The sequence below is a fragment of the Mixophyes fleayi genome, chromosome 11 (genome assembly GCF_038048845.1).
Source record: "Mixophyes fleayi isolate aMixFle1 chromosome 11, aMixFle1.hap1, whole genome shotgun sequence".
Classification (NCBI taxonomy): Eukaryota; Metazoa; Chordata; class Amphibia; order Anura; family Limnodynastidae; genus Mixophyes; species Mixophyes fleayi.
This window is the reverse complement of record NC_134412.1, coordinates 21,014,245-21,030,753: the sequence shown is the minus strand read 5'-3', so window position 1 is coordinate 21,030,753 and position 16,509 is coordinate 21,014,245. Positions and strand designations below refer to the sequence as shown.

Sequence of the window (16,509 nt, the reverse complement as noted above, 5' to 3'; positions counted from 1 at the left end):
AATCAAATTAAATAGCATCTAAAACTTAAATATATACACATACTTACCAACTTCTCCTCGTTGGCTTCAAGGAGATCCTGGGGGAGGTGGGCGTGTGGGGGCGGGGCTTGATGAATCGCATCATTTGGCCCTGCCCCCTAAACGATTGTCAAAAATTTGGCCAATTACAGCAGGGTGCGGGGCATGATATTTGCGGCATTAAGCCCCCCCCCCCCACCCACTACTTATCTATTGTGGGGGCGAGAACTGGGAGGTTACCCTGCTCTCCCAGGAGGTCTCCCAGAAATGCGGGAGTCTCCCGGACATTCCAGGAGAGTAGGCAACTATGCGTTAAAGACAAGCAGCTAATGACTCTCTAGAGACTGAAGTGTCTTTTACATTTCTGTCTCCATTACTGAAGTCACGTTGTCTTACCTGTCAGTCTTTGATTAAATCTTGGTCTCCATGAAAATGGCCACCTCCATAGGCATCAATACATGGACATAGGACACAATTTCTGAACGGTGTCATCATGCCACAGATGGCGAAGCCAACCACGTCTTGTACTGACTCAGCATCAGGGTGAATGCCAGACTCTTCAGGGAGTGAGGGAGATCACCCCTATTTCAGGGAGTCTCCTGACATTCAGGGAGAGTTGGCAGGTATATAATAAATAGGGCTGGAGCACCATTACCTATTTAATCTGGGATTACTACCGATTCCGTCCAGCAGGTGTCAGAATTAATCTGCAAAACTGACCTGACCCCAGACAATAACATACCTTCTAGAGGAACAAGAAAAGAACAGGATGTCTAGACTGCAGATAAAGAATGTCAGAATAGCAGGTGGAGATAAAACTATACAGGAAACAAATCAAACAAAATCAGAATGGCAAAAAGCAAATAGATATGCTGCATATACATTGCAAAGGAAAGCCTAACAAATGGGCATCTAACAGAACAGGCACACACAGAACAAACATCGCCTCATATTGGTCGATAATACAGGCAACTTCACACGTCAGCAAAACTGGTATTAACGTGGACTAATGTGATCAGCAGATAGTATTTAGGGGTCTATGCATCAAGCATATTTGGCACATAAAAGATGCAGAAACAGCTGTTTCCACATCTTTTTAAGTTTAGTTGCTATGCATTGCATGCCTAGCGGAAATCTCCTCCATTTAGGCAAATACCGTGCAGTCCCCATACGGGATCTTTACATGGTTGTAATGACAAACAACAACAATCAAAACCATTCACAGCATCTCGGAACAGTCTGAGCTATATCCAGGGGCAGCTGCCGGGGGCAAAATAAGTACAATGTTGCTGCTGAGGTTTTTGCAAAGCAGAAAAATTGCTGCTGGTGTGCAGTTCATACCTGCAGCCTACAGGTGTCGCTGTTGCTCTGGTCTAAGTGGAAAACTTGTCAACAGCATCATACATAGTCGTAGATAGCAAAAGCAACAGTAGAATCTGAAACCTGTAACAATCTGCACCCAAAAGGTTAAACTTCCTTAAACATTCAAAAATATATAAATATATATATATTATAACAAAAAAAGTATGATCAATACTTTTAATAAAAAAAAAACAACATTTTAACAAGGCTTTTGAAATAGCAAATGGTTTTAAAAATATAACTGCATAGTTCTACAAACCAGTATCCTTCCATAAAGGTTAATAAGTAAACAACTGCTAACGATTCTGTTAATCTAAGGAAACACATCCCTGTAGAGTGTCCCCATTTTCAAGTTGGCATTGAGACATTGTTTTGCTGCAGAACAATGTTGTATATTTATAAAACAAAGGTTACAAAGCAAGTAAAATATTTTAGACAAAAGAAACAATACGTACAATTTCCATTTCTTATTTGCCAGTGTGCATACACACCTTATGATATAATTGAAAGGATTAAGGGCAGAAAATACACCCGGTAAAGGAGAGAGAAGCAGGATGGTGGGGGAGGGGATTGTACCATCCTGGATGTAATATAGAGAAGTTGTTTGGCGCATTTCCGAATAATGAAAATCAAATTCTTAGCTGTTTCCAAGGGGGTCAAGAATGAGATATAGAGTAGGATTTGTAAATGTGAGTGAACCATTTTGCTTTGCCCTCCTTAATGAATCAGGCCCTCTATGATCAGTGTTTCATTGTAAAAAAAAATAATAATTTTGTATTGTGACTCATATGTTCCTAGGTAGGTATTTACAACATAGTTGCCAACTCTCCCGGAATGTCCGGGCGACTCACGAATTTCTGGGAGTCCTCCCGGACTGCCGGGAGAGCATGGCAACCTCCCGGGATCCCGGACAGTTTGCAATGTTAAATGGAGGGAGCAGGGTTTAGTGACGTGATTCACGCGTCATCATGAGCCTGCCCCCTTCTGTTATAGGCTAGAAATAACTATGACAGTTGAGGGCGTGGCCAATGGCACGATTCTTCGAGCCCCGCCCCCACATGCCCACCTTCCCTTCGGACCTCCCAAAAAAGAAATTGCAAAAGTTGGCAAGTATGGTTTACAATTACACTGATTTTTTTTTCCCTTCTAAATTATTTTGATATTTATGTTTAAAGGTTTAACATGTCAAAGCTAAGTTTCTCTATTATGTTTCTGTATCAAAATGTTTGTTATTTATTTTTATTTATTTGTTTCTTTATATTAGAAATGTATAAAATAAAGCTGTCTTGTTTATATTTGTCTTTTTCATTATAACATCTATATATCTTCTCCTAAAAATGCTGCTTTTAGGTCACTGTCCTAAAATTCAGGACTGCTGGGACATAGGTCACGCTATAGAGAGTGGGCTAGTCTAACTAGTGTGTAACTAAGGACCTTCTCTGAGCAAATAAACATCACTGCTTCAAGATCCTTCTTTGACACCTCCTTACCGGCTTCAATTCCTGTGACCTACAGATTAGACCACTCTAATCCATTATCCGACTGTTCTGAGGTTAGGATCCAGCGTCTAGTACCAACGCTCTGCCCGCTACCAGCAGCTCTGGCCATTCTGAGAGGCCATGGGGAGCCATCCACAGTGACCTTGGTCTGAAGGAAGAGGTCAGGTGGCCCCAGCCCAGGTGCCCAGCACTAGCAGCAATGGTTACCCAGAAGGAAGCGGTTCTAGGTGCCGGAGAAGGAGCCTAGTGGTCTAATGTCCGCGCTTTATTACCGTTTATACAGTACAAAGTAACGCTTACTCTTGCTCGCACCTCTATGGGGCGTGAGTAAAAGTGAGCGGTACTTTCACTAAAAAAAAAAAACAAAAAAAAAGGGTCCCGCGGCCGTTCCAGGACAATATTTACATTTTTTTTGCCATACTGCATACAGCTCGTGAGTGATGGGCAACTATAGGACTTAGGGCCACATGTAGCCCTTCGAGCTTTCATCTGAGGCCCCCAGGTCCTTACTGCTTTATTGTTAGATTTGTTATAGCTGGTAACACTTGTTTACAATGCCTTCTGTTATGTCATTACAGATAGGTGTCTCTTTCTTTTATTAAAGTATTGTTGTAACTTACTACTGAAATTAAGTTTAATGCGTGGCCCTTTTTAAAAGACAGGGACTCAGCAACATAGGTACAAGCCACAAAACGAACCAGCAAACTAGAGTCTTTGAGTACACATTATATAGGGCTGGGGATTGCCCGAGATTCCCTGTAGCTGGGGCATGTCGGTGTAGAGAAAACAGACCAGGGGGTAAATGTATCAAGCTGAGAGTTTTTCGGCGGGTTTGAAAAGTGGAGATGTTGCCTATAGCAACCAATCAGATTCTAGCTGTCATTTTGTAGAATGTACTAAATAAATGACAGCTAGAATCTGATTGGTTGCTATAGGCAACATCTCCACTTTTCAAACCCGCCGAAAAACTCTCAGCTTGATACGTTTACCCCTAGATGTCAGAAACAGTAAAGATGATATAAATTAGGAAGGCTAAGGAGTAGATACTTGAGCACAGAGATCCTGGGTTCACAACCCCAGTAAAACCTCACACTATCAGCCCGAGCGATCTCTAGTTGATATAGTGGAGCTCCTGTCTTACACTGAACCTTGACTGGCTGTTGTACTTTAGTGTAAGGCAGGAAACAGCTGTAATGAGCAGGATCCTGACAGGACAGAACACTGAAGTAAGGATCACGTTCGTACAAATACCCAGCACCACATATAACTCTATATATCAGAATTAGCATGGCTCTGCGGATTACACTTGGCACCATATATCGCTTATACTTCCCTACTCTCCTGAAATTTCCGAGAGGTTACAGAATTTCACAGTAGGCATCCTGCCGGGTCTTGGTGGAGACGGGGCTTAATGATTCGATTGCGCCATTAAGCTCCACCCCCACTATGCAATGCGGTTAATATCGCTATTTTATAGCAGGGTCAGGGCCATGGTGATGCGATGGGGTCACCATACACCCTCTTCCACTTGCAACATGAACTCCCCTCCGCGATTTCCCAGAAGGGGAGGATTTAAAAGTAGACAAGTATGATATAGCTCTTCATATTATACTCCACACCGTATGTTGCTTTTCATATTATACTCGGCTCTAGTTGTCTCCTACAACTTGGAACTGATTCCTATTTATAAACAAATCTGTAGAAGCCTTTGGAGCCTGTCCTGCTACCCATTTACTGGGGCAAAGTTGAAACTGTGAGCTGCCACACAGGCATTTGACTTCAGCTCTGGCTCAGTAAACATATGGCAAGGCAATCCGGGTCAGAGGCAGGCTCTGTGAGGGGAACTTCAGGTACACTTGACGACTTTCAGTCTCTACCCTCTGGGAGATCCTGCTGGGGAGGGCAGACGGCAAGTGCTGGAGGGGGTGTGGTAACACGATTCACGTCACTGTCAGGCGCCGTCCCTGTGTTTCCTCTCCTGCACAGGGACGGGTGCCTGCTTCCTGCGACGCCCTTGCGCTACCTCCGGGGAATCGCCAGGCTGCTCGCCGCATGCGCGTCCTGTTGCTAGGCAACGGGAAACAGGACGCTACTCGGTAACCACGTCCTTTCCAATCTCCTATTTATTCTCAGCTCTATTGTTCCTGACTCGCTCTTGGTTTCCCTCCTGGTTTTGGTGATATTCTGAATCCTGTGTTTGACCCCGGATTGCCTGACTACGTGTTTGATACTCCCTCTATACCTTCCTTGTCTGTATGGTTCTGACCCGGATTGCCTGACACCTCTTCCATCTAGTGCTTCGCTGATTACTCACATTGAGAACCGCGACCTGCGTGTCTCCCCCAGCTAAGCCCAAACTTCATGACGGGGGTCCCTGGTGAAGACCAGAGACACGTTAGAATCCACACCTCACTGCTGAGTAGCGTCAAAATCAGTAGGCCACCCTCCAGTTTCCTAATTTACATGACAGTCACTAAGCTTCACCCCTGCCGACTCCGGTAGGGTTCCTGCTTATCCGGGAGGTCTTCCCAAAATCCGGGAACTTTCTGGACATTCCGGGAGAGTAGACAACGTATTATTTTGAGCAGTAGCTAAATAATAAGAAAAAGGGGAGTCTGTGCAGGTTTGATATGTGGCTTACAGCAGAACTGTGTAATCCGGGTTGTAATGAGCCCTGTAAAATTGAAATGAGTCACTGGTCATTGACCATGTCCATTATATCTTCTGAACTGGTTCAGATTTCATCTAAATCCAGCCCTGACTGTATGACAACATTTTTAAAAAATATATTTGGACCACAAGCCCTAGCTAGAATATACATTTTCCTGTACATACTTGGACAACATTGCTCTACGTTAACACTAAATAAGATATTATCCTTTGTGTGACATTATGGAATTGGGTTGTTGACAGCACATCCAGCTAATGGTGGTGATGATCAGGAGTAGGTACATACAGGTTTGGAATGTGAGAGCACGTTCAGGTGTCGAGTTTCAGCCTGAAACCATACTGATCTCATCAGCATTCTCACTGCATAAGCAAAATATGAAAAGAAAAGGACAAATGAACCAATTCTAAGTACAAGTACATGGTATGCCTAATTTTAGTATCTTCGCTGGTTGACCATAACAGACAATAACCTGTTTTTCAACTTGGTGTTGCCACCCCCGTGGAGTACAGTCACTTGTGTGGGAAATTCAGCCCATAGTTGTGGGTGCGTCTGTTATGTGACCAATATATTTCTATAAATTCAGTTTCAGGACAGCGCTCACAAAGACGTTCACAGGAGCTGACATAATCTCTCCGACATCAGTTCTGTAGTTATCTAACAAGGAAATCCTTTATTTTTTTTTTGTTACAGGTGCTTTTGTTTTTATTCCAGAAATACATTATTATTATATATGTGATTTATTGATGACATTACACATTAGACTACACATTTTGCTATATCCATAGCAACCGTATCATTTCTGGCACACATTTAAACAAATCCCCCCAAAGTGAAAACTGTTATTTTGGATGGAAATAAAGGTCTTAAAGTTAAAAAAAAAAAAAAAAAAAAAAAAAGTAAGAAAAAAAAATGCCTTTCAGACGCCAATTTTCAGATTTGTCATGGTCCACAATGGTTGCAACAGTCCCATGTCCCATGTTGCACTCCTCCATAGGCCATACTTGCCAACTCTCCGGGAATCTCCGGGAGACTTCCGAAATTCGGGTAGGTCCGGTCTCCCGGGAGAGCAGGCAAATATCCCACATATGACATCTTGCTCCTCAAAATGACGCAATTCGCGGTGACTCGCGACAATTTGGCCCCGCCAACAAAAACGGCATTTTGTAGGGTGGGGCGGAGCCAAAATGACGCAAATTGCCGCACCCCAAAATCTACGCCCCGCTGCCTGGGATCTCCCGGAATGAACTTTCCAAAGGTTGGTAAGTATGCCATAGGCCTACTACTCAGCCTATATCTTACAGACAAGTGGGTGTCCATGCCCATTATTGCCATTACTGTAAACAGGAAGTTTAGGGGGGAGGGTCACTGAAATCTGGCATCTAAAGAACTGCTGTTTTGGACAATTATAGCTATTGGAACCAATGGCTGATCCAGTGAATGGTGCCTGTAAGTTATACTTTTTGAGTCGTTAAGGAGAGCAAAGCATAAAAAAGGAGTAACTTTGCACCTGGGCAAAACCATGTTGCATTGGAGGGGGAGGTAAATTTAAAATGTGGGTACAGATTTATAGCTGGGGTAGGGCATGTCCTAGATCAACTTTAAATATCAGTGTAAAAATAAAGCTATCAAGTATTTGTGTGCTAGATGACAAAACAGACAGTATTTAACTTATGTGCAAAATAATAAACTAATTTGCACCCCTTGCATTGTGACATGGTTTGTCCCGGAGAACATTTACTCTTTTTTTTATTTCCCTTACGTTCTTTAATGACTCAGGCTCAATTGTTTTATTTTAACTTCCTCATCTCCACTGAAAAGTACAAATTGAGTTTTGGGCAGATTTATCCTGTATTATAGCTAGGTCAACATGTGCTGTGTGTTTTGTAAGTGATATTAAAAAGTTACATGCACCTTGCTCATACTTCCAGCTTAAATCACAGGCAAAAGCTAATTGTCAATTACACTGGACAACTGGGGTGACCAAGTTGCCACTCCAGGGGTCCAAATCATTATTATTATTATTATTATTATTAATACCATTTATTTATATAGCGCCACTAATTCCGCAGCGCTGTACAGAGAACTCACTCACATCAGTCCCTGTCCCATTGGAGCTTACAGTCTAAATTCGCTGACATACACACACACAGACAGAGACAGACTAGGGTCAATTTGATAGCAGCCAATTAACCTACAAGTATGTTTTTGGAGTGTGGGAGGAAACGGGAGCACCCGGAGGAAACCCACGCAAATACAGGGAGAACATACAAACTCCTCACAGATAAGGCCATGGTCAGGAATTGAACTCATGACCCCAGTGCTGTAAGGCAGAAGTGCTAACCACTAAGCCACCATGCTCATCACCCCAGCTCTCACATCTTGAGGGGGTGCTCAGTCTGGGCTGGTAGCCTCGGGGAAAGGGGCATGCCCTGTTCACCTAATTTCATTTTCGTTTAACAGCAGCATAGTGTGAGTACATGGGGATTGTGCATGTCCAATTTTGTGCATGTGACATTCTTTTTTGATCATATTGCCCAGAGACCGCCTGGAAAAAAATGTTTTTGACCCCACGCAGAGGCGCTCTCTTCACCTCACTTTAATAATATCGCTCCCTAAACTGGTATCTCATTGCTGCTTTATCCTGCACATTGTTTATTACGCTAACTAAACCTTTGTTGATATAAAGCACCTGCAGTTTGCAGTTGACATCTGTAAACATTGTCAATCCAGTGGAACTAGGTAAACATACATATGTTATTGACCCATGGTGAACGTGGAGATGGATCCCATGAAATTATAACAATTATTTAGATTATATATATATATATATATTATAAATGCTTAGTGGCGTTTGTTAGTCTGTCTGTGTGTGTGTGAGTGTGTGGAAAAAATAAAACCAAGCGCCACCTGCTGGGTGGAGTTATACACTGACCTACTAAATTCTTAGTGTGTGTGGGGAAAAAAATTCAGAAAGGGCTGAAATTTGGTATACAAAGATGTTTTTAATTTGTTAATTTAATTTGTTAATTGTTAAAAGTGTTTATAAAGATTAAAAAAAAAAAATATATATATATTTCTTGAAGGAGAAGTGACAGTTGGGAGTGGTTGGTGGTTGCCGGGGGTGACAGTGGGGAGTGGTTGGTGGTTGCCGGGGGGTGACAGTTGGGAGTGGTTGGTGGTTGCCGGGGGTGACAGTTGGGAGTGGTTGGTGGTTGCCGGGGGTGACAGAGTGAGAGGAGTGTGATTCTCAGGACCGCTGAGAGAGATCCCTGTGTCTGGATAGACATCTGGATAGATGTGGCGATAAAGATGAAGGATGAGGTGATGGAGAAGAATGATGAGGTGGTGACATGTGGACAAAACCACGTTAAAAAAGGGCGCTTGCGTCGGGAAGTAACGCTCTTCCCCTGAGGAGGCCTGGGCTAGGCCCAAATGCATGACAAGAACCTTTTTAACACCTTAAGTAGCTTGATTTCACTAGAATGCATGAGTATCATGCACGGGTTAACATTATATATATATATAATATATATATATATATATATATATATATATATATATATATATATATATATACACATATATACACACATACACACACACACACACACACACACACACTTCTCCCTGTCATTCATTCATATGCTCCAAAACAAACGTTGGCCGTGATTCCCTTAACTAGCTGGCTGTTTTTTATGTGAATCTCTAGTTGCCGGGTGCCATTTGTCTGCTAAACAAGTTGAGATGGGAGCGATATATAAATTATCAACATAACATGCTGGGTCTATAGGGATGCAAGCAGTAATCATGTTATGAGGGTAATGAAGACTTGGGGTGGGAGAAAGGCTCATTCTTGCTCTCGGAGCTGAGGATCTGCATACTGCGTTGATTTTGTGCTGTAAAAGGCAGTCACCAAATCAAGCTACAAATGAATCGAAGCAGGCGGTAATTATGTTCACGTTAATTTGGGACATACTCCGTCTCCCGCTGAATGCATATTTTATAGTATTAGGGAGCATCTGTAATTTGGATGAATGATAATGAAGCTATTATCATGCTAAAAGTGGCAGATTAAAACGACATCCACATTTAGTATTAGATAGAGTAGCATTAAAATCATTATACATATATATATATGTATATATATATATATATATGTATATATATGCATGGGACCTTGGAACATTGAAATTCTCATCATATGTTTATTAAAGTAAACCACTAATTAGGAACTAGGGAACATGGGGCCTGCTTAAGTCTACATGGGCAGGAATACACTCTCAGTCAATGTAAATAAACAAGTATATTCACCACTTGTCTCCCCGCATAACTGTTGCTCATAGAATCGTCTCCTCCCAGCAATCATCTTGGCCCATTGGGAACTGTAATCCGCAAACACCTCCGAACAAATCTCCCATGGGCTTATGGTTTTCGTATCTCCTAGGATTCCCGCGCTATGGCTGTCTGTTACCTATGCTCGACTTCTGGAAGGGGATGACTCTTAGTGGGTACAAGACCACAATGTTCCCTCCCTGAGCTCCCTGCTGAGTAGACTCCACTGAGCCTGTCTTTGTGTCCAAGATCACAATACACAGAAAGGCTAAGAACACACTGGAGAGTTTTCCAACCGATGTTTTAAGTACAATGATTGTACCTGTGACTGATGGACCAATTGGACGGGCGATTCATGCACACACACTAACATGATTTAAATGCTTTGCTCAAGACCAATCATCCGGGCAATGAATTTCGACATCTATATTGTCGTCTTGAAAGATTTTGATTTCGTACACACTGAAACAACATATAGGCTCCCTGCAGCTATATGCCGAAGAAACTTAAATAAAGGGCAGAACATCTCCGGCAAAAACCTCCCAAAAACTTTTGCTACGTGCCTCCCAAAAATATTGCTATGTGCTTTTCTTGTAGACTAGATGATGTACACAGGTGTTTAATTATCATGGATAGCAGAAAACCGAGACCTACTTACTGGTATTTGAACCGCTAAACAAGGAGGCACGGAGTCTAAACGTGCCTCTGGTCTTCGCAGTAACCCCCACAAGGGAGTTTGGAGTTAGCTGCAGAAGACACGCAGGTGGCGGCCATTCCTAATTAGCCACCAGTGAAGTAAAAGGTGAATAAGCGTGGTCAAGCAATCCGAGGTCAGGCCGTGGGAGTAGAATGGTACAATAGGGTCAAACAGGAGCGTAGTAAGGAACCCGGAGATAAAACCAGGAAATCTATCAATGCCAAAAGGAGATCCAAAGGGGAGGTCAGGTATGGAACCTGGAGTCAGTCAGAAAACTTGGGAGCAAACAGGAACGCTGGAGCATAAGGGGAACTTGATACTCTGGCACCAGAATGGCGCCAGAGCCTCCTTTATATAGACAATACTGACCTCTCATTGGTGGCAGTGAAGAGGGTAACAGAACAGCTTCACCGCCGAACAACCAGTGTCCCATTGCCTAGTGAATAATTAGGCAAGCAGACATATGCTATACACATCAATGCAATACACAGCTACTATTGCGTTTCTGTTAGAAGCACCTTTGACTGACATGCGGACATCGCACCACGTGGGAGAGGTAAAGACATCAGAAATTTACATACACAAGCCCCGAAAGGAGTCACGGTTTTAGAAACTATCGGCAGTTGCTGGTGGAATCAGTTGTGAATTCAAACACACTACGTGATCGAAAGATGATTGGAACGAGATTATCAAACAGTACGACCAATCAAATCAAACGACTATCGGCACTTCGGGACGTCTTTCGTTCAGGGTGCAAGTATACACATTAGCCGGTGATTGGATGAAAAACCTCCAGTGCGTACCTAGCCTAAAAAGAGGGGACAAGATAAGTCTTGTGAATGGTTTGGACCTTGGCAAACTGTGACTTTAACCTATAAGAGGAAATTTACCGCCTTTCCTCTCCTCCTGGTCACCAGAAATTCCCATCCATAGATTGATCATTCAGACCAGTTGCTGAGGTCATATAAACATATGAAGTGGAAAAATAAGTTTACAGTGCCCACATGATAATTAATAAACCGATGGGGCCATTACCCCTTTATTACTGTCTGGGTCAAAGGAGGTATCAGAATAGCTTAGCCTTTATTTGTAAAGGCTTGGCCCCTACCTCTCGCAGCAAACCATCCTCTAAAACAGTCTTAATACTTTATATATACCCTGCGGGCTTCTATCACATGTATCTATATACAGTATGTGCAGATTGATTGCTAGCTTTATTTTACCACTATCCGATAGAGTAATATTTAAGCCAAGTGCTTGCGAGTTCCAATTCCCATTGCAGCTGACGCAGCTCTTTCTCATCATCTGTGTTGGGAAGGAGGACGTTGTTTAGCGTTGAAAAAATGCATTTGGAGGAGTTGTTGTGGAGGCAGAGATTCTCTATTGTGGAGAGACATCTGCTGCAGAGACGGGTTTTGACTGAGTGAAAGAGATGTCTAACTTGTGGATACTGGTAGAGCTGTCCCATCCAGAATCCAGGTAAATCTTCAAATTGGAAGACTGAGGGAATACACCTGCCCAACGAAGGCTGTTCCTGGAAAGCAGTCCTGCCTTGGACCACCTGTGGCCATATTTGATGGAGGGTGGGGAAGCAAGGTTGCCTCATAAAGAAATTGGAAGGTGGGGATAGTTTACACAACCTACTGCAGCACATTTCTAAGGACTGGTGAATACAACATTGGCGAACGGAGTCTCAGGGATAGAGTCAGCCAGAGAAGACTACCTAGAGGAGACCTGCCCAATGACACTGGTTCTATGTCCACCAAAACTCTGGTATCCCAAAGGGAATGCCATTGAATAAATTGTGCCGGCTGGACTATCAAATTGTATTTGCGAAAAACTTGGTTTGCCCAGACCACCTGAACCTGTGCTTCTCTGGAAGATGCAAGTCTGAATCTGCGTCTTTCTACCAGACCAGACAACACGTATCACCAACTTTTGCAGAGAAGAGAGGACTTTGGCAGGGACTCTGATAGGCAAAGTAATGAAGTGGTATGATAACCTGGAGAGGATATCCATTATTATTGAGGTGATTCGAACAATCTAGGAGATGATGAAACCTTTCTATGAGGTCAGGTTATTGTTATCACGATTCAAGTGGGGTGGGGGGATAATTAGCTTGGTAGATACTTTTCACTTTCTTAAGATGGGTACAAACTACAGGGTTTTTGTCCAATATTCGGCTCAACCAGCCGACATACGACCGCTCGTTCGAAAGTCGGGTCAGTGTGTGTAGTGACACGATGATCGAAAGTCTGCCCAAGTGGACGATTGTTGCCTCATTTGGTTGGTCGTAGCGTTCAATATTTTCGTTCCAATCTCCATTCCGTTGTGTAGTGTGTATAAATTTCCGACCGATCCGACCAATATTACTTCAGTGTGTACGAAATAAAATCATTGCTCACGACAACATGGCTGTAAAAAGTTTCTAACGGGATGGCCGCTGTTCCCTTTATCGTCTAAAACAAGGCTAGTGTGTATGCAGTCCATGGACCGAGCGATCGGCCCATCGATCGGATGTAAAATATATCGGCATAAAAAGTTGGTGGAAAATTCTGTAGTGTGTACCCAGCTTTAGTAAGCATAATCCCTAGATACTTTATCTGACTAAAGTGCTAATTGCAGGGAAGTTAAAATCGAAAAGCTCTGTGTTCATTGATCACATTTAGGAGTGAGATCAGAGGATTTGTTATGGTGAGAAGGATGTCATCAAGAAAAAAACAGAGGAGATAAGGATAATCCCTATCTGGTGCCATTATTTCTGCAGAGAAAAGGGGAATTGCATCTATTCACCAGGACCGAAGCTGAGGGTCCACAATACAGAGCAGACACACCTATAATTAACCCATCTTGGAAGACATAGGAGGCAGGAACTCTCGTCATAAAGGATCAACCAATGCTGTTGAAGGCTTTCTTTGCATTCAAGAACAGGCAAAATAGCAATGGCATTGTGCACTTATTCACATGATGAATTTGAGTTAAGTCAATGATCTGCCTGGTGTTGTCAGCAGCCTGGCAATGGGGGACAAGACCTACCAGAATGGTAGGACCACATTATGTCTATAAGCAAGGACTTTAGCAACAATCTTCAGGTCTACATTTAATAAGAAGGTAGGCCGGTAGCTACTTCAGAGAGATGGGTCTTTGCTTTCTTTAGAGGTGACCAAACTCTTGACTCTTGTTGTATCAGGATCGAAAGTCCCACCCTCTAGGATTGAGTTAAAGAATGGGGTAAGCTTGGGGGCAAGAATGGCAGCAAACTTATTATAGTACAGAGTGTGAAGACCATCCGGGCCTATGGCAGAGCCTACCGTCCGCTGAGATTTTAGAGTTGGGCAACTCCGCGGCCTTATACTTGGGTCAGTTAGGACGAGCAGTATATATTATATCTACTATGTATTTGTATTAGTGCTGGAAGTTGTGTCATTAAGCCCTGCCCCATCACAAAACACAGTGGATTGCGATAGGTGGTGGGACTATAGTTCTCACCACTACCCCTTCCACGCTTGACACCTCTCCTCTATCTCCAACATCAAAGACATATATTCTGTGCAAACTCAAAATTAGGGGCAGCACAATGAGAATTTTCCAGAAAAAAAGACTGATCAGGCTTTACTGAACTTACCCCTAGCAAAAAAAAAGAACACATTTTTTGTCATAGCCTTGACCATATCATCATCATCATTTATTTATTTAGCGCCACTAATTTCGCAGCGCTGTACAGAGAACTCATTCACATCAGTCCCTGTCCCATTGGAGCTTACAGTCTAAATCCCCTAACATACACCCACAGACAGACAGAGAGGTAGAGACTAGGGTCAATTTTGATAGCAGCCAATTAACCTACCAGTAAGTTTTTAGAGTGTGGGAGGAAACCGGAGCACCCGGAGGAAACCCAGGCAAACACTGGGAGAACATACAAACTCCTCACAGATAAGACCATGGTCGGGAATCGAACTCATGACCCCAGTGCTGTGAGGCAGAAGTGCTAACCACTGAGCCACCGTGCTGACCATATATTTTCTATCTCTCTGATCATAACAACTAGATATTTTACCTAAAATTAATACATTGGGGAAAAATAAAAAAGCTTAGCGCCATACAGGAAAAAATAAAAAGTGGAAAAATTTTCTCTGTCCAACCAGAAAACTGTCACGAGCTGGAGAAGCTCGGATCTCCTCATCAGTGGGAGCATTATGTAGGAATGTCATGCATTCCTTTGAATAACTGAATCGTTATCTTGGAATTGACGCCACCTCTGTAGCGCCCGAGGCCTCGTGTTCCCTCTCAAGGCCTAGAACAATGGCCTGTGGAGTTTTAGTGACTAGAACAAACACAGGATGTGTTTGTGGGGGTATGAACCAAGAATTTCGTATTAATTAAAATAATAATAAAAATAGTGTTAATATATTATAGTGTTAGCTGTTCGTGATCAAACATTTTTAGCCAAGAATGAAACCTTAAGTGCTCGTTCACACTTATTCCATGTGCATTTTATCTGGTAACGTCTCACAAAAATATAGGGAGAATGGTTTCTTGGGGGCTTCACCAATTTTAACGCTTACAATTTTAGAACGTAGCAAACTCTATTTGTCATGCGTGAACACTCGCTACCAGAACAATAGAATGTATTGGCTTGAGCGCAGTTCATCACTAAAGAACGCGTGTTTCCATGCATTTTTGTCCATTTTCCAAGAGCATCTGTGTGAACGAGTCCTCATAGAGAAGAATAGCAACAGTGTTATCCTCAACAAAATTAAGATTGTACGCTCCCTTGAGCAGGGCCATCTCTCCTCCTGTTTCCTGTACCTTTTACTCTGCTCTCCAGCTACCTTTCCCACCACCCCTCTGGGGGTCTCCCCGTCATCCGCGCCCTTCCTCTTGGGCTCCGGCTCTTGCGGTCTTCCCTCCCCCCTCTCTCTAGCTGTGCTCTGAGCTTACTGAGTTACTGTGCTTATTGTTTACTGTATTTTGCCGTCCCACCTTGTACTGTACTTGTTTGTCCCTGTACGGTGCTACGGACACTGAGTGGCGCCTTATAAATAAAAATTAATAATAATAATAATAATAATAATAAAAGAGCAATAAATGTAATAAAGCCCATTAGTATTTTCATGTTGTAGAACATTGCAAAAATATATATATTTTGCTTCTCTCCTTTAAAGGGAAATCCCTATTCATTTTTTTATTCCTTCTTCCTCGAAGATAGTATCATCGTCATTAATCTTCCTGCTAACATATCAGCAGTTGTAAAGAGTGAACTGTTTGTAGGATGAGTCAATGTGCCACTGTGTACGTATCGTATTATCAATGCTGCATGCATGTAGTGTTTTCAGCTCTATAATGCACCTTCATTACTGTACATTGTTAGGGGTATATTTACTAAACTGTGGGTTTGGGGGGGGGGGGGGAAGCAGATGTTGCCTATAGCAACCAGATTCTAGTTCTCATTTATTTAGTACATTCTACAAAATGACAGCTAGTATCTGATTGGTTGCTATAGGCAACATCTCCACTTTTTTTAAACATGCAGTTTAGTAAATATTTCCCCTGGTGTTTGTCACTCTGAACATAATTTATGTCTTTCCTTGTGGCACATATACTGTAAATTCAGATTTGTTTTTTAGTCTGCCATAAATCTATATGCAAATGTTTCGGGAACCTGCCAGGACAATTGGTATTACCACATCCCTGCCTAAAAATGCAGTATATAGAAAGGCCACTCTCTTCCGTAAAATGAACGGCATGCGATACCTCTCATTTGACAGCCAATGCAATATAGGGAGGGTAATTCTACGCTAAAACTATTTTTTCCCTACCAATTAACCATGCCATTTAACAATTAGTTAAAATGTTGCATTGCTGATTGCATAAATGTTTAATAAAATAATAATATTAATAATAATAAATAATAACTCAAAAACATGCCT

General features: G+C 42.4%; 1 protein-coding gene across 2 annotated transcripts in view; it reads right to left on the bottom strand.

Annotated features, from left to right (window-relative positions):
• Positions 1-16,509, bottom strand: part of SCT (secretin) — a 98,338-nt gene that overhangs the window by 81,002 nt on the left and 827 nt on the right. The gene's annotated exons all lie outside the window — the stretch shown is intronic.